The 18,654-nt window shown below is 46.6% G+C and overlaps 1 protein-coding gene and 1 non-coding gene across 2 annotated transcripts in view; one reads left to right on the top strand and one right to left on the bottom strand.

The window, feature by feature from the left end:
* Positions 1-18,654, top strand: part of CLASP1 (cytoplasmic linker associated protein 1) — a 181,232-nt gene that overhangs the window by 30,614 nt on the left and 131,964 nt on the right. The window lies entirely within an intron of this gene.
* LOC130154510 (U4atac minor spliceosomal RNA) lies at positions 17,841-17,957 on the bottom strand. The gene has a single exon (XR_008823773.1). It is a non-coding gene; the product is annotated as a U4atac minor spliceosomal RNA (small nuclear RNA).

Genomic DNA, 18,654 nt, shown 5'->3' with positions numbered 1-18,654 from the left:
TGGCAGCTCTGCCACTGACTGACGGTATACAGTGTCCAGAGGCATAGTGTCTTTCCCTCCTCCTGAGTCTCTTCTCTATTCTTCTGGGAAAATACTGCGCTTATTAAATTGAGGATACTGGTTGTGTAAGCCCATTGTAGTGGTTTGAAACTTGGGGCTGATGTCAAGACCTCTGTTAGCTGTGGGAAGATAACTCAAGGTCAGCTTGTTTCTTGCCTCCTCCAGAGCCAGCAGCTCAGGGTGATGTGTGAATGCTTCTTAGCATAGACCTCAGTTTGGGTTTTCATTCAGTGGTGGATCTTAACTATGTAGAGGGAAGACACTTTCCATTTTCTAAGGTTTGGGAAATTGTGCAAATTCCTTTTTTCACACACTTCCATACAATTTAGTTTAGGCTTGTAGTATTTTAGGTCATTAGGGACATGTTTAAAGTGAATTTTATATTGATTTGAGCGTCCTGGGGACTTTTTTACAAGGTTTAGCTCCCTTAGTGTTGCATAAGTAGTGTTGATTTAATTGGCAAAGGGCTGCTCTGTGTGTTATTCTGGCTTTAGTAGCAAGTATTGCTGCGGTAAAGCAGCACAGAGTCACACTGAGATGGAAAACCAGGGCAGAGCATGCTGAATATGCTAACACTGATTCCCTTTCATGCAGTGTCCAGCACATGTGGTCTCTGAAGTTAGGTGTATGGGTGATTAGAAAGCGGTTCTGAATAGCCAAAAGCTTATTAAGACCCATTGTTTGCTGTTGAAGAACAAATGGCACAAGTATGAGGAGTTTTAATGGATCTTGGAGCAGCTCAGTGTGATAAAATCCAAATGCCTCCTTGCATTTTGCTTGCAGCAAGGAGGAAGCTCGCTCTTTCATGTTCTCTGTGAGCAAGTGCTTCCCTGGTTTGTTCTTCCAAGAAATCTCATGATATGCATGTTTCATGCTTCTCAAAGCTAGGCCCAGAAGTTTGTTGAGATGACAATTATGTTTGTGTTTAATTTGGGGTTATTGGTGTAGAGTTCGTTACGGATCCTGCAGGGGAAGAAAAGATGGATATGGTTTGAGTTTTGGACATAGGAGAGGAAGTCTAAGGTTCGCTTCAGTCTTCATATATCCTTCATGATTGTACATTAATCTTGAGTAAACCAATATTGGAAAGTTTAGTTCACCGGAGTGTCAGCCTTACCCTGGGGAGTAACTAGTATCTGCCAGTATAATTTGTATCTACAGTGGATTGCTAACAAGCTTCTGTTGTCACTTTGTCTTGTCTTGTTCATAAAGGATGATTACCTACTAGTAACATAATTTATTTTGCTGGTACTGTATTTCTAATGACAGGGAGGAAATCTTAAGGCTTTGTGGGTATTGTAATATAAGGGACTTCAGGAAATAGTCAAATTCAATTTTTTGTTCACAGAAGACAACCAAATGTATCCGGATGTCTTCTGTCAGGTGTTTATTCAACCTATGCTTAAAATAAATCCTTTGAAAATCTCGCAGCCTCCTGAATTAGTCTGTTCCAGTGCCCCTATGCTCTTCATGCTTAATTTCCTTTCTAGCTGATCTAAGAGGATTTCTCTTTGTCCTTCTTCTGGAGCATATGAGGAAAGTTGATCAGCACCCTTGTTCAAGTCCATGCTAGCACGATCTCTTTAATGTAATTTCCACTACAACTGTTTTACCTGTTTGCTAGGTGAGGCTAGTAGTTTGTGCTTTGTTCTACAGTGTATTGGCAGAGCTTCGTCTGTGCTGAGGCATCTTCTGATTGCTAGAGCTGGTGTGATTCCGGGATAAGGGCACACTGCTCTTTTCATCCCGGAAAGGTGGTAAGTAATTGAAGGGTTGAGAACCACCTTACTGGCCTGTAGATGGATCTGCTGAAAGGCAGAGTCCTTGCACCTGCCTCCCTTTGACTGCGGGATCACGTGCCCTTGGAGGTGTGACATTTTCATTATTCAATGAAGTTCTCCTAAAGAAAACTTTAGCTATTTTCTGGTAGGTGGTCTGGTCTCCAGCTCCAGTACTGTAGCAGTGTCGTTAACAAAGAGGAGGTGAGGGGATGTGGGATGAAGCTTTAAAGGCATTGTCGTGGGCAGAGATGCTTTTTGTAATCTCTAGAAAGTCACAGCATGTGGCAGGGAAAAGAGCACACTGGCAGATGGGGTGAGTGCAGCTACAGTCATGCCAAGGAGACAGTGTTGTGAAGCTTTCGTGCTGTGGCAGACAAGTGGGTCACAATGTTGATTTGTCACCCTGGGTAGGAACTTCTGCTGTGATCAAGAATGTGATGATCTGAATTGAAGGCATTTCTGGGGAGGGGACCAGCAGAAGACGGTAGGTTTTGTCAGTGTGCACAGAGAATTTTGCCCATGGAGAGGGCTCAGGTCAGTCTCCTCCGAGTGACCTTCCTGGGTGTACAGCCTGGAAAGCAACAGTGGAGAAGATAAACTCTTTGAGGCTTGTTCTCTTGCCTGCAGCAGATGTGTACTGGACAAGTCAGCTGGCCTGTAGTTTCCCTTGGTAGTCATTGTGCTTCTAAGGTGTCTTACAGGCATCTGAATACATGGCAGTAGAGACTGGTGGTAACTGTGCTGTGGTTTGTGACTGTGTCTGTTTAGTGGTCATAGCCTTCCCTACCCGTTCCTCGGTGTGGCTACCTTTTTGGTGTTCCTGGTTAGCTTCGCAGCCTGAGGAAGAAGTGCACCTTGCATGTGCACTGAGGCTGAACCACAGCATGCTGCTGTATTGAGAGAGGCCAAATGAATACAGCGAGAGCCTGAAAGGAGTGATGTCTTTTAGGCCTGCTTCATAACAAGTTCCTGAACTCCAATTATGTGAGCAGAAAACTGGTTTGACTTGTGCTCTTCTGCTTTGTCCCGGTGGGGAAGGAGAGCTGCAGCATGTCTATCGGCTCCTTCCCGAGCAGGGGGCATGCTGCTGGGCTTGCCTGTTGCTCAGTGTGGTTGTGGGGTCAGCTGTGTCTGGGGAGCAGGGGCTGTGGAGGTTTGAAGTTCAAAATCCTCCAGCTGTGGTCTGTTAGCAAATTGCCGCCAGGCTCTTCTGTGGCACCTTTTATCACAGAAACCTGCCTTTCCTTAGGCTTAACCAAGACACAGAAAACTGAAGATATGGGAGGCACTGTCGTGATAGGATCTCGATGGAGGTGCGAGCGTTGGATCCACTTGAACTGACCTTCAGGCTTTTGGTGGGTGGACACAGTGGTGAAATCATTTACTCAAGGCTGTTTAGGCAGGACATAATTAGCAGGGAAAATGAGCTACTGGTTATATTGTAACAGTTTCTTTCTATCAGTTTTGTGTGGTCTAGGTCATGGGGTGCCCACCCTAGAGGGCTGAACTAGGGTCTCTTCTGATGTTGCTATTTGACCCTTCCCAGGCTTAGTGCAGTTGCTGTCTGCTGTTGACTCAAGTTGCAGGAGCTCTGGGTGGAGGTGGGTCAGACTCACATCTCCTGTGCCAGGGGATGAAGACCGGACCAAAGACTTTGGGAGCATAATCTTGGCTCTGCTGCAGGTCTGTTTTGTGGTGCTCAGAGTCAGCTGGGGGTGCACAGGTTCCTCTCTGTAAAGTCAGAAACAAAAATTCTTCAAGTCCTTGCAGAAACAGTGTAGGCTGAAAGGATGCTGTTTGCCTGCATGCTGCTTTACACAGGTGAAAGGAGCAATAAAACCAGTGCTGGTGTTTAGTGTTATATCCCCTTTCAAACCCTCCTAAGAAGGGATTTCAGACTAAGCTTGGAGGAGGAGGGAGTGATGTTGCTTTCCATGTGTATTTTGCCTGGGATCTTGTGTTTCTTGCTGGGGACAAGTGATATAAGGGAAGTGTTGATGCTGCCATATCCTGACTTTTAGCCCTGATTATCTAGTGACCAAGAAGAATTTTATGGAAAAATAATGCAACTGAATTCATGTGTTTTGCAGAATAAAGTTACCATTATCTTGAATTATTTAATGAGTCACTCAGAAACCATCAAAACATATGTAAGGTCCACACATAACTGGGCAACTCTTCAAAGAGCTCATGTGCTATCTAGTAGCCTGAAGTAGTTTAGTAGCTAAAAGTCTGTTTCTGGAATTGTTTTTCCCTTCCTAATAGAATTTAGGTGATCATTAAGGTCTGAATTGTGTCATCAAAAGCTAAGACATGTGCAGTGATGGCTGATTCCCCTGTTGTATTTCTGGGGAGAATGTGGATGCAAGCAGCTGGCTTCAGATTCTGGGTTTATGCTAGTGTGATGCATCAGAATCGGGCCCATAGCAGCACATCTGAATGCTTTACCTTTTGATTGATTAAAGAAGTCAAGGTACATTAAAAAACAGTGCAGGGTCTGCACATGGCTTGCAGTTCTTTTCTTTTCAAGAAAGGGTTAATGAAGAATCTTTGCTTTGCGTTCTGTTTGTGGTATCTTCTTTGATATATGAATTTGAAGACAAGGAACGGAATGTATATGTGTGCACTCAAAAAAATTGAATTCCTTTGAAGGAGGGAGGAGAAATCTCTTTAAATGGTGATATGAGTGTACTCGTAGCTCTGCATGGATTTTTTTTTTTTTTTTTTTATTCCCCCCTCGTGTATAGATCTTAGGCTGAACTTCATTTGTAACTGGACTGCATGCTGGCACAGTCCCAACACTGCAGGCAGATGTATATGAAGCAGCCAAATAATACTTCTTTCCAACATACGGACAGTACTACTAGACCTCAGTGTGACAAGTTTATGATAGTGGTAATGCTCTGTAGTTACAGATGACGATATGAAAACCCTTGAAAAGCACTAGTTTGTATTTCCTATCTTGCTAGGTTGCAGCAAAGTGCTATTAACTTCCAGGAGGCAAAAGATGAAGGGCAAGAAAAGACATAACCGTAGCTGGATCCCCTTTGTAATCAGTTGGTGGTGTTCATTTTGTGCAAGATTGAGCAACTGATTTGCTTGACTTTTCTTACAGTGTCTGCACTGAAAAAAAAGCAGCCACTTGATCTCTAACCTACACCACAAGTGGTATTATCTGGAAAGTATGTTAAGTTTCTTGGTCTTATCCTTGGGTATTGCCATATCTTAACTCCTTTTTCTCTAAATGATGTTCTCTAGTCTCACATAGTTACTATCTGTGAAACTCGATCTCCAGTTCTTCTGAAATGGTGTCTGTGCTGTAGACTGCAAGAGGCTTGCCAGCATCAATCCCTCCTCCTTCCTGAACAAAGTTGCTGTTGACACAGACTGGTAGAGGAGTAGTAACTGGAGCCTATCACTGTGTGTGGCTCTGAAATTTTTACTTTTATCAGATGATGTCAAGTTAAACAAAACCTCCTAGATAAATAAACCAAAAGCCCAGTGCCATTTCTTTGCTCAAAAGAACGTGCCATTTCCTGCTACGGCTGGCAGTATTTGAACTTGACATGTATGTGCTGATCTTGCTGCCCAATCCATGTTGCAGATGCCTTATACCTGCAGGAAACCTTGTTGGAGTCCAAGATTGTCATGGATCAGATCATGTAGCTGGAGTTTTGGGTGGCTACAAGTAGTTGCCTGGGCTATACTACTATACCTGGAGAAGGATTAAATAAATAAAACCAGTTTTGCTGTTTTACTGTCTGCCAACTAGGTCTTATTGGTGATGACACAGAAGCTTATTAAATCACTTAATGAATCAACAGGGCAGCTTCTAACTAGAACACATAAAACTGTTTCAAGTTTTAATGAACTTTTGAAGTAAATGACAACTGAAGGCCTATATGTTAAGAATCAAGTAAAACAAAGTGTTTTGTAGAAGTGAGACCAACCTGATCTAATTTTAAGCAGTGGGGTGGGGATAGCATTGAACTAGTTGGCCTTTGGATACCCGTTCTAACCTGATTTTATTGGTGAGCCCTGTTCTCGTGCTAGAGGTTAAAGAGCTATTGTGTTGTTTAACTGGGTATAGAATGTGCAGTAGGGCTGGGTGGGATGGGAGGAAACAATCTGTCATCCTTTTCGTGTCAGGTTAACAATGGCATGCGATCATCTCCAGCATTGTGTATGTCTGTCTTCAGAATTCACAAGATGGCAAGTTTTGGTTCTGGGAGTTCTCAGGATGATCATGCTCTCCCTTCTGTGTAAAAGATGCTGCTTTATTTAAGACAAAAGGTAATACTAATGGGGCACTTTAATTTGGAATAGGCGCTCCAAAGTCAAGGAACCACTTTTGAAATTACAGGAGCAGGAGGGCTTGTGCAACTTTGAACCTGTATAAATTAGGAGATGAGACTGCATATAATGAAGAGGTTTCTAAGATGTGAAGGGCACATTTTTAGAGGTATCTGTGCCTGTGGATGCTGCATATTTTAGTTTAAGTTGGCACCTAATTAGTGCTTTAGAAAACTGCACCGAGCCTCCCTTACAATCTTTCAGAACCAAAAATAAATAAATCCACATTTGAATGTGCCTATGATGACAGGGGACAGCTGAGTCTCTTCCTTTGCAAATTACAAATATTTCTGTTTCTTCAACAAAACCTGTTGATTTTAACCAGGAGGAACAATTTGGAAAAATTTGGAAAGTTGCTGTTGCCTTTCTCCTCTGAGGTGAAATGTAAGTTGAATTCAGCAGGCTGCATTTGTTCTTCTTCAAAGTTGCTTTTCAGTGTTGCTTCAAGTTTCTGCAGTGTTGTGTTGAAAAAAACCCTCTCTTCCACCTGAAGCATGACACAGGCTCTTTTACTAAGCTGTGTTCAGATTCGTAAGTTATTGCATTTTCATAAGGGTATGCTGTGCTATTAACTACTCACATAAATACATACTATATCCTGTTCAGCAGAGCGTTCTTGTTAACAAGTGTCCAGTGAGAACAGATCTCTTTAAGAAAATAACAGAATCATGAAACAAGGCATCTGATCTTCTAAAACCACAATCAAGATGGTTATTGAAACACTTGATTCAGCTTACCCTTTGTTATGTTGAATATAATGATGGGAGTTGTGAAGGAGAGAAAAAAACATAGTAAAAATATTGTGAAAGGTGAGTAGAGCCTGTCCAGGAGGTAGGTACCTCGTTTTCTGGGCTGTGCTTCTCCAGAGTGTCAGCTCTCTGTGTACCCTGCGCTGAGCTGAGTGGCTTCTTGTGTTACGTTTATAGCTTCTGTTCCTTTGACGTATTTCAGTTTAAGAGTTCCATTTAAGATACTTAATCCAAGAGCTAATGATTTAGTTGAACATGTAATTAATTCCTTTCTTGTATTAATCCACAAGAATTTGTGGAAGCCTGTAATGTGAGGGATGCTTGTTCGTATAGCTGTAGCACTAGAACATTGATAGGAGCTATTTGCCTGACTTGTTTAAATGTGTTTCTAGAGCTGGATGTAGATGCCAAAATGTATGTCATTTTGTCCCTGTAACTTTCAGATTGGTTTTCCACTTGTGCTGTCAGCTGCTCAGATGGCTTGTTCTTTTCCCTTAAGAAAATGCTGGCTCCTTCAAGCAACACAGGATGAAGAATTCCTGTGTCTTCCCTTGAGGTGCCTGTGTTGGTGTTTTGGTTTTGTGGTTTGTTTGAGGGTTTTTTTTTCTTCTGGACTCCACCCACCACCCAAGTGTCCCAGCAGTTTAACAGCTCTGGAGACTGGAGTGCTTCATCCGCAGGGTCAGGTACACGTAGGTTGGGCTGCGTACTACCCGTGTCAGCCCACCCTTGTGTCTCAAGTTGGATCTTGAACCAGCTGTGGCCAGGCTGCTCACCTGCACAGGTCTGCCTGTGGCTGGGCTTTCCAGGGGTGTCAATTACAGTATTTTTTTTGTAGCAGTGGGTTTCCAACAGGTTGACAATAGCCAGTATGACTTTTTCCAGGCAGATTTTATTGAGCTGCTGTCCTAGGGTGATGACAGTCACCCGTTTCAGACCTGGATCAGGTGAGTAAGATAATGTGGAGTGTAAAACGTATGGAATTGGGTTTTCCAGACAAGCCAGAACTATGCAGCTGAACCGCGGTGCAAGTGCATAGCGCTTGGTGCACGTGTTCTGCTCTGGAGCAGTCCTGCAGACATCTGCAGCCTCTAAGTGTTAAAAGCAAAAATCTACCCTTACTACCTGTGGGTGTCTCGGACCCTAGATACTTGTGGAGGGGTAGCTTGCCAGAGATCACAAAACTTCTTCGGGTTTCTGACCACATGCGTGCTCTGATGTGGCCCGAGGGTGTGCCCTAATTTAGATGCATTGTGCTTCACTATGCTGTCATATAATTGAGTATCTGTTGGAAACAACTAAAAAGGCGTCTGTTTTCAGTCTGAGGGAGGAAAACAGATGTTTTATTCTCTTGTGAGAGCTCAGTAGAGTGATGTTTCAGCTGTTGCTCTAGTTCTCAATAATGACAGCCAAAAAGGCAAAGGGACAGACGCATGGGTCACAAGGAGTTGAGGAAAGGAACATATTTAGGAAGGAGAAGAATGATTATTTCCTGTGTGTTAAACAGCATGTGGGGGTTAGTTCTGGAGTATGTGGAAATCATTAACCTCAAAGTTAGCATTAGCTTTTAAATGGGCAGCAAGAGAATCTTTTTTTATCATTGTGATTGCTGTTTCCTAGACCAGATAGATCAAATTCTTGGAAGATATATCTACTTGCCAGAAGTTAAAGATATTAAAAATGATGCCTGAATTGATCAATAACTGTGCTAAGAGCTGAGTGTAAGAGAGCAATAGTTGTGAGAGGCTTGCATGGGTTACAGACCGGTTGGGACTCTGAGCTGGTTGGAGCTGCTGAGCCAGAAGCTGTGTAGAGAGGTCTCCAGGGTGCAAGACCTGGGCCATTTGTGTCATTTCTCAGTCAAATATCCCTGGCCCCTTGCAGGATAACACAATGGCTCAAGCAGAGTGCACGGTGACGGCTGCCCAGCTTGCAGATGGGCACTGGTGCATATGTGCTGATGCAAGGTCTGGTTCTACCTGCATAGGCACACTCAGGTGAGCAGGTCAGGACTGGGACTGTCCCCTCCTGTGTTCTTGTGGCACTTGGTTTTCTGGGGTCCTGGTTTCAGCTGGAGTTACCGGTATAGCACTGATAGTAAACTTCTGGGAGCTTTTCCTTTTAAGTTGTTTGACATGCATTGAAAAACAGCATTTAACTCTACCTTGGGGGGCAGGACTAAAGGAATGGTAAAAGAAGAAACTGGTATAGTAACAGCTTAAACTAGTAGCTCTCAGTCTTCACTGACTTGTCTTGACAGTACTGAATAGTAAACTGTGGGGAGCATCACACTTGCTGCATGGGCTGTGCTACGTCTTGTGGCTGCTGTAGGTGCTGGGTTAGAACTAGCTCAGGTGCACCGTTCACTGGTGTAGGAAGGATTGAGAAGTATTTTAACCCATGCCTCTACGGATCATCCTCTGGGCTTTCCTGAATGGGTCAGAAAGGTGTTTGGAACGCACTGAATCCTCCCCAAGGCTCATCTGTGAAGGAAGACCTTGCGAAGGATTGCTGAAGACTTGCCTTGAGGGTAGTGCTTGCCAGTAATGCATGGGCCACTGCTGCCTCAGCACCTGGAGGGGATGGGAGCAGGAGGTGAAGGTCCAGCAGAGAAGGGCAGCATGTGTTGAGAGATCCTCTGTACTTAATAATGATGCATAGTCCAGAAGCTGGTTTCTTTGTGCTTCTTAGCACATTTGGCTCTTTACTTCATGTTTCAGGGCCTTGCTTGGTCATGAGATCACTTGAAACCCTGAATTTAGTTTTGTAACTCAAGGTTTTGGAATAATCTCCTCTTGTGATGCTGGGCACAGGAACTGCTGTCCTTGAATTAATGAACGGCACTTGTTGAGCCTGTCATGTGTAAAACTTGCTTGAATATCTGTAGGATGTACTGCAAGAGCATGTTTTGGGGGTTTTTTGGGGGGTGGGGTGTTGGGTGTTTTTTTGTTGTGGTTTTTTTTTTTTGGGGGGGGGGTGTTGTTTGTTGGTTTGGTTTTTAGGAAAGTTTTGCTTGGATTCTGTTGTTTCTGAGTTGTTGTATTTGCGTCTGGGACAGCCAGCTCTGTAGCCTCATGCTTTGGGTTGTGTCTGTCTGCATCGAGAGGTGATTTTCTTTGGCTGCACATTTAAATTGTCTTATGGTTGTAGGTGGGAAGAACGTAAGGTGCCTCTTTCTTTTGCTTTTTGTTGTTAGGTGTAGTCTGACTTTCACCTTTTCTTCCAACTGCACTCTCAGGCATAGTACTTTGTGCTGTTCTTCTAAATAGTTGAACCTTTTGGGCTCTTTGGGAGCTATAAAATCAGTGCATATTTGCTTGGCTATTGGAGTACTGCAGTACTAGTGATACTTTCCAGCAGTTCTTAGTAATGGAAAGTGAAGAAAAGAGTCTTCAGGCAGAAACTGAGGGGGAATTCCAGGTACGGATTTTGTAATTACTGAAGCTGGAATTTAGACAGGATGTAGAAGCCGTTGCCTTTGTGTGAAGCGATTGTTAATTCCCTTGTGGCTAGTTGGTCAGAGCTTCAGCTCTTACAGTCTCTTCTGGGTGAAAAGATTTCAGCGGGCTATAGAAGCAGCTTTGTAGGAATAGGACTCCTGCTGAAGTGATGCCTTCCTCCGTGGAGGAAGCATTCCCTCCTGCCATCTGTGGCCCCTTTCTCTACCTAGCATCCATCTCTTCACTAACTTGGGCTATTGTCTGGCTTCCAGCAGCTAACAAAGGCATCTTGAACCTTTCTTCTTTTCTCAGTGGAGTTCTTTGTTGTTGTACTACTAGCTGTTGTGGATTATGTCGGGAGGCCCTTCTCAAGGGTGTAGGAGCGTGTGGTAGATGCTGAGCAGGCAGGCTGACTGCACAGGGCTGAGAGCTGCTGTGGAAGTTTCAGGTCTTAGGGTGTTTCTAGAGTTTTGCAAAGGCTGTGGCTACTGAAAATGCTATTGCACCCTTAATTGCATGTATCCCTTTTCTTCCCAAACAAGGCAAAGAAAAAAACCTTTGCTAGCTGTGAACTAGCAAGAGATGTTAGCATCTGGTAACTATCCTCTACTTTAGTCAGGTCAGCTTCTGTTGACTTTTCATCACGGTGGCTTCTCAGCCTCCCCGAGAGATCCCCAGGTTTTTTTCACGTTACCAGCAGCTGGTGGGTCTTGGCTGAGTTTGCACCTATTTGGTGCCCTCCTCGTGAGGCTGTCCGTGCAGCCTGTCATCACTGTTTTGCAGGATCGCTGTTCCTCATAAAAGCTTATACTGTATGGTGTAATCTGGAAGTGCAGATGTTCAGAAGTGTGGGAACTAGCAGTCAAGGGGAGTAGCTGGATATTTAAGCATCTTCACAATTCTCACTACTCTTCTTGAGCCCCAAGGGAACAGAGAAGACTGATTATCTGCTAGGTTGTGTTTTTGCCTTGGTTTTTCCAGATGCTGTCTAAGCCCTCAGAAGCACTTCTGTTTCAATTTTGAAATGTGCTGAGCACTTTCTGTTCCTGTATGTGTTAGAGATGGAGTCAGGGTCAGTGCTTCTGTGCTAGGAGCTTTGAGATGCTCTAGCTAATGTGGTTCTGCCTAAAGGCAAATTACCAGTGTGATTTCTCGCTTTCTTTGTGCACTGTAGCAGGCTTTTGCCTCTAATGGAGGGGAAAACACTTCTATTAGGTAAACCAGCCTGGTCTCTTAATAAGGCACATCACTACACTAGCAATTTACTAGTTGCCATAATACAGGCTTTCAGTTTTCCCATGAAAAAGAAAGCAAGGCATTGCAATGGCTTTTTTCATTTCCCTAACGTTTTCTTGTTGCTTTTCTGTAAGGGAGATCCTAGCACTCATTGTATGATGCTTCATTTTGCCTTGAGCTCCTGAGATGCAACTTGTCAGCAAAACTACAAGCGCATTCAAGGATGTGGTGGGCCTGATCCCCAGCTGACGCCCACAGGCATGATCTCATCGGTGCTCACAGAGCTTACATCCATTTTTCCTTACTGGCTGAGGACCTGACTGTAAGTGTAAGTGCTCAGCTGGGAGCAGCAATGGAAATGTACAGAATAGTGGCAGTGTTTGTAACTAAGATATTTAACTGCTTTCTGGTGAGGAACCAAAGGCAATAGCAGTTGGTAGTACAGGTGTTTCATTTTTGATGTTTTCTGTGAAGACACTAAGCACTGAGTACTGCTATGCAGATATCCTACATGTAAGGTGCTGTGAAAACAGGACTGGCGTTCTGAAACAGTGTTTGCTGCTGCTGCTTTTTAGCAGTGTTTGGGGTAATTGAGACAGGAAAGTGTGATTTAAATTGGGACTCTGCCTTCAACTGCAGAGTCTCATAATACATTACCATGAGTACTGCTGCAGCACGGACTGTAGTTTTTGTCAGTAGTGATTTACCTGCTGTGCTTTCTGGAGCTTTGCTTGATCAGGCTATAAACGGCACCTGTGCTCCACAGCAGTGACTGCAACTTGCGATTCCCTTTGTGTCCTTTGGACAGAGCCTGGTGGTTACATGCTGCTCCTTCTCACCATGGTTGTGTGCAATCGCTCAAGGACCAGTGCAAAAGAGGATGAATTTGTTACTCTTTGGTATGTACCCCTTCAATTGCACTGAGCAGAGGCAGGACAGAGAGCAGTGTGGCTGGGGGCTGACTTGCTCCAGCTATTTCACCTAGGACATACTCGTCAGCTCTCCTGGAATCAGATATCCACATTTCAGAGTGATCGTGTTCTTCTAAGCATCCCTCTGTTTTTCTTTGTAGGATTTTCTGTAGTGCTGCCTTCTTGCTCTGTGGTGTTTCCTTGAACTGGTTTGAATTTCTTGTGTGTTCTGTGAAGTCTGTAACTCTTGCATTAGGAGGCAACTGGCTTTTCTGTTGGCTTTTTTTGCTGGATCCAGAACATAGGTCTTGGGGTTTTTTGCTTCTGCATGGGAAATGTGCCCTTGTGTCCTAACAGTAGTTGTCAGAAATGATCACTATGGGGATGTATTTTAACACTCATTCTTAATACCTCCCAACATTTAAATGACCTTAGTCTTTCTGGGATTTATTTCACTCTAGAGCTATGCATTATTTATCAAGTTGCTCCTCTGCTCCCAGGTCTGTAAATGAAGGAGAACCTTCAATAACCAGCTTTTTTCTCATTTTGCAAGGGCTGGAGGTTTCATTGGGTGTTTTGATTCAGCCATTTCCATCAGTCCAGTAGTGATTCCTGGCAGGGTTGTCTCTTGTCACGTGGGCTTTATTGTCCTTAATCACTGTTGCATAGTGCTGCACTATTGTAGGATAGGTGAGTTGCCATCAAATAAGCTGGTCTGCTGGATTCTGGGGTGGGCAGTGGTCCTTAATTCATAGAAGATGCTTGATTTTATTTTTTTTACAAGCAGTAGTTTAAAAGTGCTGAGACATGTGATCCGAGCTCTATGTTATGTGGGAGCAGTGAGGGGATTAAGAAGATGGGCTGATCGCGGCTCTCTCTGCTCTCCACTCCCAGACGACTTGTGGGAAGTTGTGTTGCCCCTTGTGTTGTACAAGTGAGGCATTTGCCAGAGGCTCAGGTGCTTGAGATTGTAGCGTGTGTGCTCTGCAGTAGTACTGGCTGTCATCACAGTGAGGAAAGCAGACTCAATTGACCTGCAAGGGTCAATACGGTCACAGGGGCGCCAGGCAGTGTTGGCATGGAGGTATGGGGAAGATAAACTTGCAGGGTGATGTAGAACAGAGCCAAGGACTGAGGGAGTACCACAAGCACTGAAGATTTGGGAACCTGCTTGGGTGGAGATGTACAGGGCGGTCAGTACCTCCTGGATTTTCCTTTGAGATGGTAACACAGGAGAGACAGCATGAGCAGCCTGGGCTTACAGTGGGCAAAGAAGAGCGAGGCATCTCTTGATGTACTGCCAGGAGAAGTGGAAAGGTCTTCCAGCATGAGGTAGGAGAGACTGGGAAAAGTGATACAGAGATGATGAAAGCTGTTGTGTCGTTTAAGTGTGGTGCTAGTCTGATTTGCTGAACAGTTGCATGCTGTGCTGTAAGGAGAGTTTCAGCGCTGATACTCTCCAGTGTACAGGATCTGGCCTCCCTGCTAGGGAAGGACACGAGTGTCAGGGAAGTTCCTGACCTACTGTGACTGTTCTCAGCCATAGGTACTGTCAGTGTTTGATCTGGTATTGCTTAGTGTAATTCCCTTTTCTGGGTAGAATAATTTCGATCAGCTGTATAGAAGGGCAGAAAAACCCTCTGAAAGTTTTCCGTAGCTCTTTTTCCCATTCTTCTAAATCCGGAACAGACGTCTGGCCTCTCATCAGTGTCTTAAAACAGAAGAAGAGTCACTATAAGGTTGCTCTGTTTGGAAATTTAAATTCCTACATTAATAAGTTAAATCTTCTCAGTCTCACAGATGTAGAAATACGTCTGTAGATGATGAGAAATAAAAGGGGCATTTTTCTTCCAGGAAGCTACTCCAACAGATTGTGGTCCATGTTCCAATGAAAAAGTTATATCCAAATGAAGCAGCTGCTCTCGAGGCATTGCTGTATTGAATGGCAAATCAATGGCCCAGTGTCCAAACTTGTGGATTTTGAAGGTGGTGTCTGTGACAGAATAGGTGGTATTTCATGGATCTAGAGAAAGAACCCAGAAATAACTGTTTGCAGTCTCCCTGCTGTTCAGCTCTGACCACAGGTTGTAGTCGTACCAGGAAAAGCACTTGTGCTACTGTTGCTGCCTTCTTGTTTGCTGCTGTTGGTTTTGCAAATTGCATTGTACAGAATAGCTCCTATAACCTGTGCTTGTACTAGGATTGTTGGGCTAGGGTGATGCACTCATGTTGCCAGTACAGATGTGAATCCTGCCTTGGAATGTGAAATGTTAATTCTAGAACAGTGAAAGGAGATGGATGTCCTGCAGGGTGTATTTGGTTATACTCCTGTGCAGATAGCATACAGCTGTTAGCGTTTCATAAGCTAACTTCATCTTTCTCTGTCTGCTGTTCCTCTGTCTGCCAGGAGTTTTGTTATTGCTGTGGTGACCCAAAATATGTACCTGACTTTAGCTGACATTTGTAAATTCAGTTTTAACTTTAGCTCTTGCTTGGTCTTGTGTGCCCAGTTCAGTTGTGGTGGATATTTCATGTCTTGAGGAATTAAAGTGCTCACTGACTGATTAGCACTAGTCGTCAGGCAGGTGGTGATGTGGGGCATTTGGTGCTTATCTCAGACTTAATGTGTAAGCTGAAGCGTTCTCATTTTTCACAAATACATTGTTTACTTAAGGTATGCAAGTGCTTCTGGATGTCTTTGTTTATGAATCCAAAGGATTATGTAAGCAAGTGTTCAAAAATACCTGGTTGAATTCGCTTGCAAAATTTTTTATGTTGAGATTTAGAAGTTTGTCTTCCACCTCTCTCCCTTCCTTCAAGAAAAACCTAACGGACTGCAATGTGAAATAGCCAAGCTCTGTCACCACAACGTTGGAGATGAAGAAATGAAGCATGAAGCTAGCTGGGATAGGAACTGTATCTCCAGTACTCCCATTTTGGTTCCACGCTGCCAGGTGTGGAAGGTCCAGCAGGGTGAAGCCAGCCTGTGGGGATGTGCTGCTCAGCCCATTGCTGATTCCCTGCAAGAGGCATGGGATAAAGGTTCGCGCGGCAGCCGCCACATCCCTGCCGCATGTGGCATGGTCCGGAGAGTGGAGGAAAGGGCTCGTCTCTTTCCTGCTGCAGTCTGGATCTGCCGTGTTAGGGCAGGCTCTGGTGGCAGCCCGAGGCTGTGATTCACTCTGGTCACTGGTGCTGGACAGTGCAGCTCCCTTTCTCGCCCTTTTCCGGAGGCGCGTTTAGGTGTGTCTTGTCTTAGGCTGTGTTGGATGCATTTATTTGTCTGTCACGCTTGGTGAGCATTTACTGTTAGAGCAGATGATGGTAGGCTGGCTGTTCTCTGATACGTGGAGCTGCCTGCAGGCCTTTCAGCATCACCCGGGTATTAATGGACAGTTACTATTCAGCTACCTGAAGTAAGTTTTTGGTGGTCTATTAAAAAAAAAAAAGGGAGGGGGGGGAGGGGAAGTATTTTCTCTGTTGGGAGAAGGCTTTGTTGCATCCAGGATCCCAGTAAAGAGCCTTCTTTACTGGGAATGTTGGTGCCTTGAGACCTGGCAGTTGGAGGGAGGCAGAAGGGCTTGCTGGCAGCCCTTAGCGCCTATGGAAGGTACTGGGATATAACAAAGCAGCAGCAGATGCCAATTGAGCTGAACACTGGATTGCTCAAATTGCTTTGTTGAGTGTCTTGGGGAGCCTTCAGGAGTCAAACAAGCAAAGTGGCAGAGTTGTAGACCTAGGGCTGTGTCACTGTGTGTTCCTGCAGTGGGTTTGGGAGACCTAGGATGACTCTTTCTGGGACCTGTATAAAGTAGGGGGCTAAGAGCAGTGGCTGCTGACCTGGTATTTTCTCATCTGAGGGCTGGGGGCTTGTGAGTTGAGTCCTGCTTTGCCTGGAGCACAAGCACGACCTGTGCTGATGCAAAGGCCTGGAATAGCTCCGTAGTTATCAGCACTGCAGTGTTATCTGGAATTTTGGATGGAGAGCTATGCTTCCTGTGCCACGGAGTGGAGTGGTGCCTGCCAGCTGGCATCCCCGGGGAGAGGGGTGGCTGCTGGTGGCCGGTCCCTGCTCCGGCCCTGCACTGACAGCCCCCCTGCTCCTGAGGTTCCCCCTGGGCGTTGGTGTGTTCATTCAGGCAGAGCTTGATAACCACTTCAGGGGTAAACAGAGGTGGGCTCTTCAGTGTGGTCAACCCAGTGTAACAAGGGCTGGAAATCAATTAATTCTTCATTCATTTGCCACACATACCTCAGGTTTTGTGTCCTCTCTCTCTCTCATGGACCTGTTGGATTTCTCAGTCTATATGCGGCTTCAACTTTCTACCTCAGACCATCCGAAGTTTGAGGTACGTTGGGCTTGAGAAATGAATCCAGTGTGGTAGGGGGTAACACCTTGTCCCCTCAGTGGTGGTTTGCTCAATAGCTGTGCAAGCCACCGGTGTAATCGTTGTGCTAATGAGCTCTCCGTTTCTGTAAGCGTAAGAGCAAAAAGTCTTGGGAGGCTTCGCTCACCCTCTTCCGCTCCTGGGGGCGAACTGCAGGGTGGCTGGCTGTGTTTGCACACTGCATCTGTTCCCTTTAAAGTCTGAGTGATGAGTTCCCCTCGCTCTTTCTGGCTTGCAGCAGTTTGAAGAAGAGATGGATCCCTTCCTCTCCTGGGATCAGATTTATCCCTGGGGCACACCTCCGTACCTAGGCAGCACACTTACTTCTCGGAGCAGGATGCTGCTGTGCTGGGGCTCGGATCGGCCAGCCGTGAGTGGTGCTGGCGTTCAGAGTCCCCTGATCTTCCTTTAAAAGCGTCTCTTGGCTGATGCGGGGCTCTGCTGCCGTGCCTCAGCCAGGAGGAGCCGAGTGGGCAGCGGTGGGTAGGGCTCAAGGCAGCTGGCTGAGCATTTCTCAAGGGTAGATTAAATCCAGCGCGCAAGATGAACGTGAAAATGAAACGCGGTGTACAAAAGCACGAGGAAGATTCTCCTTTGGCATACGGACAGGTTCTAGGCCTGCCGGCATGCTGCAAGCGGCGTCGAATGGGAGGAATGACGGGGAGCTCTGGGTGTGATGGAGAGCGCCGCGGGGCAGCGCTGTGCTGGGGGGAGCCGCGGGCCCCCGTACCCGGCGGCGTTGGCTGGCCGCGCTGCCGGCGGCCCCCTGGCTGCTGTAGGGCCGGGCTGGGGCGGCCCCGTGTGCCCCGCGGCGGGTCTCGGCCCGGCCGCCCGCTCCGCACGGAGCGCCGCGCGCGGGTGCCCGCCGGTACCGGGGCGGCCGGGGTTGGGGAACGCAGCGGGCGCGCGCGCCCCGATGCGAGGTTCCAAAAATTGCGCCGCGCGCGAGGCGGGCGCCGGTGTGTTGCGTGAGGCGTTAGCAGTGCCGCCCTCACCACGCGTTCATCGGGCGGCCGCGCAACCCCCAGATAAGGACGGTTAGCGGGCGCTGTGCCGCTCCCCCGCTAGGGGAGGGCTAACGGCCGCACCGGTGCGGGCGAGGGGCGGCGCGCACTCGGACCCGCTCCCCCCCGCCGCCCGGCTCGGCGGCGCGCCCCGCTTCGGGGGCGGCGCGGGGAGCGGCGTTTCCGTCTCTGTCTGAGCGCCGGTTTAAGCCTTTTCGTGGGCTGTGGCGGCCGTACCCAGAGTGCACTGCGCCAGCCGGGAGGCTATTTGCATAGGGGGCTGGCCAGGCGAGCCGGGCGGCGACGCAGCGCGCCCCCTGTCGACCGGCCGTGGCGCTGCCCGGCCCGCCTGCAGCCCCGGCCGTGCGTGCCGCGCGGTGTGTGTGTGTCCGTCCGTCCGTCCGGTGGCGACACCGCCTGAGGGGCCTGGCTGTCCGTCACACTTCTAGGGCTGCTAACCTCGGGGCTTTAGTAAAAACCTGCGGAGAGCTGTCCGACACCAGAGCTGGCCTCGTTTATAGGGTCTTGCTAAGTGCGTAGCATGCACACCACACAGTCCATGCGGTACAGTATGTATGGGTTTGTAGCTACTGCGTGGAGTCGGGCAGAGCGGGTTGTCTGATCTGCAGCCTGTCCCGGAGCTTCTCTCAAATCAGGTGCCTTTCCCTGGGTTTCAGTTATGTCTGAAAAGCGCTGGGTTTAATTTCTGCAAGTGAATAATTAAACAGCTGT

This window comes from Falco biarmicus, chromosome 8, assembly GCF_023638135.1.
Source record: "Falco biarmicus isolate bFalBia1 chromosome 8, bFalBia1.pri, whole genome shotgun sequence".
NCBI lineage: Eukaryota > Metazoa > Chordata > Aves > Falconiformes > Falconidae > Falco > Falco biarmicus.
Note: the sequence above shows the minus strand (reverse complement) of the source record. Positions and strands in the feature narration are given on the sequence as shown.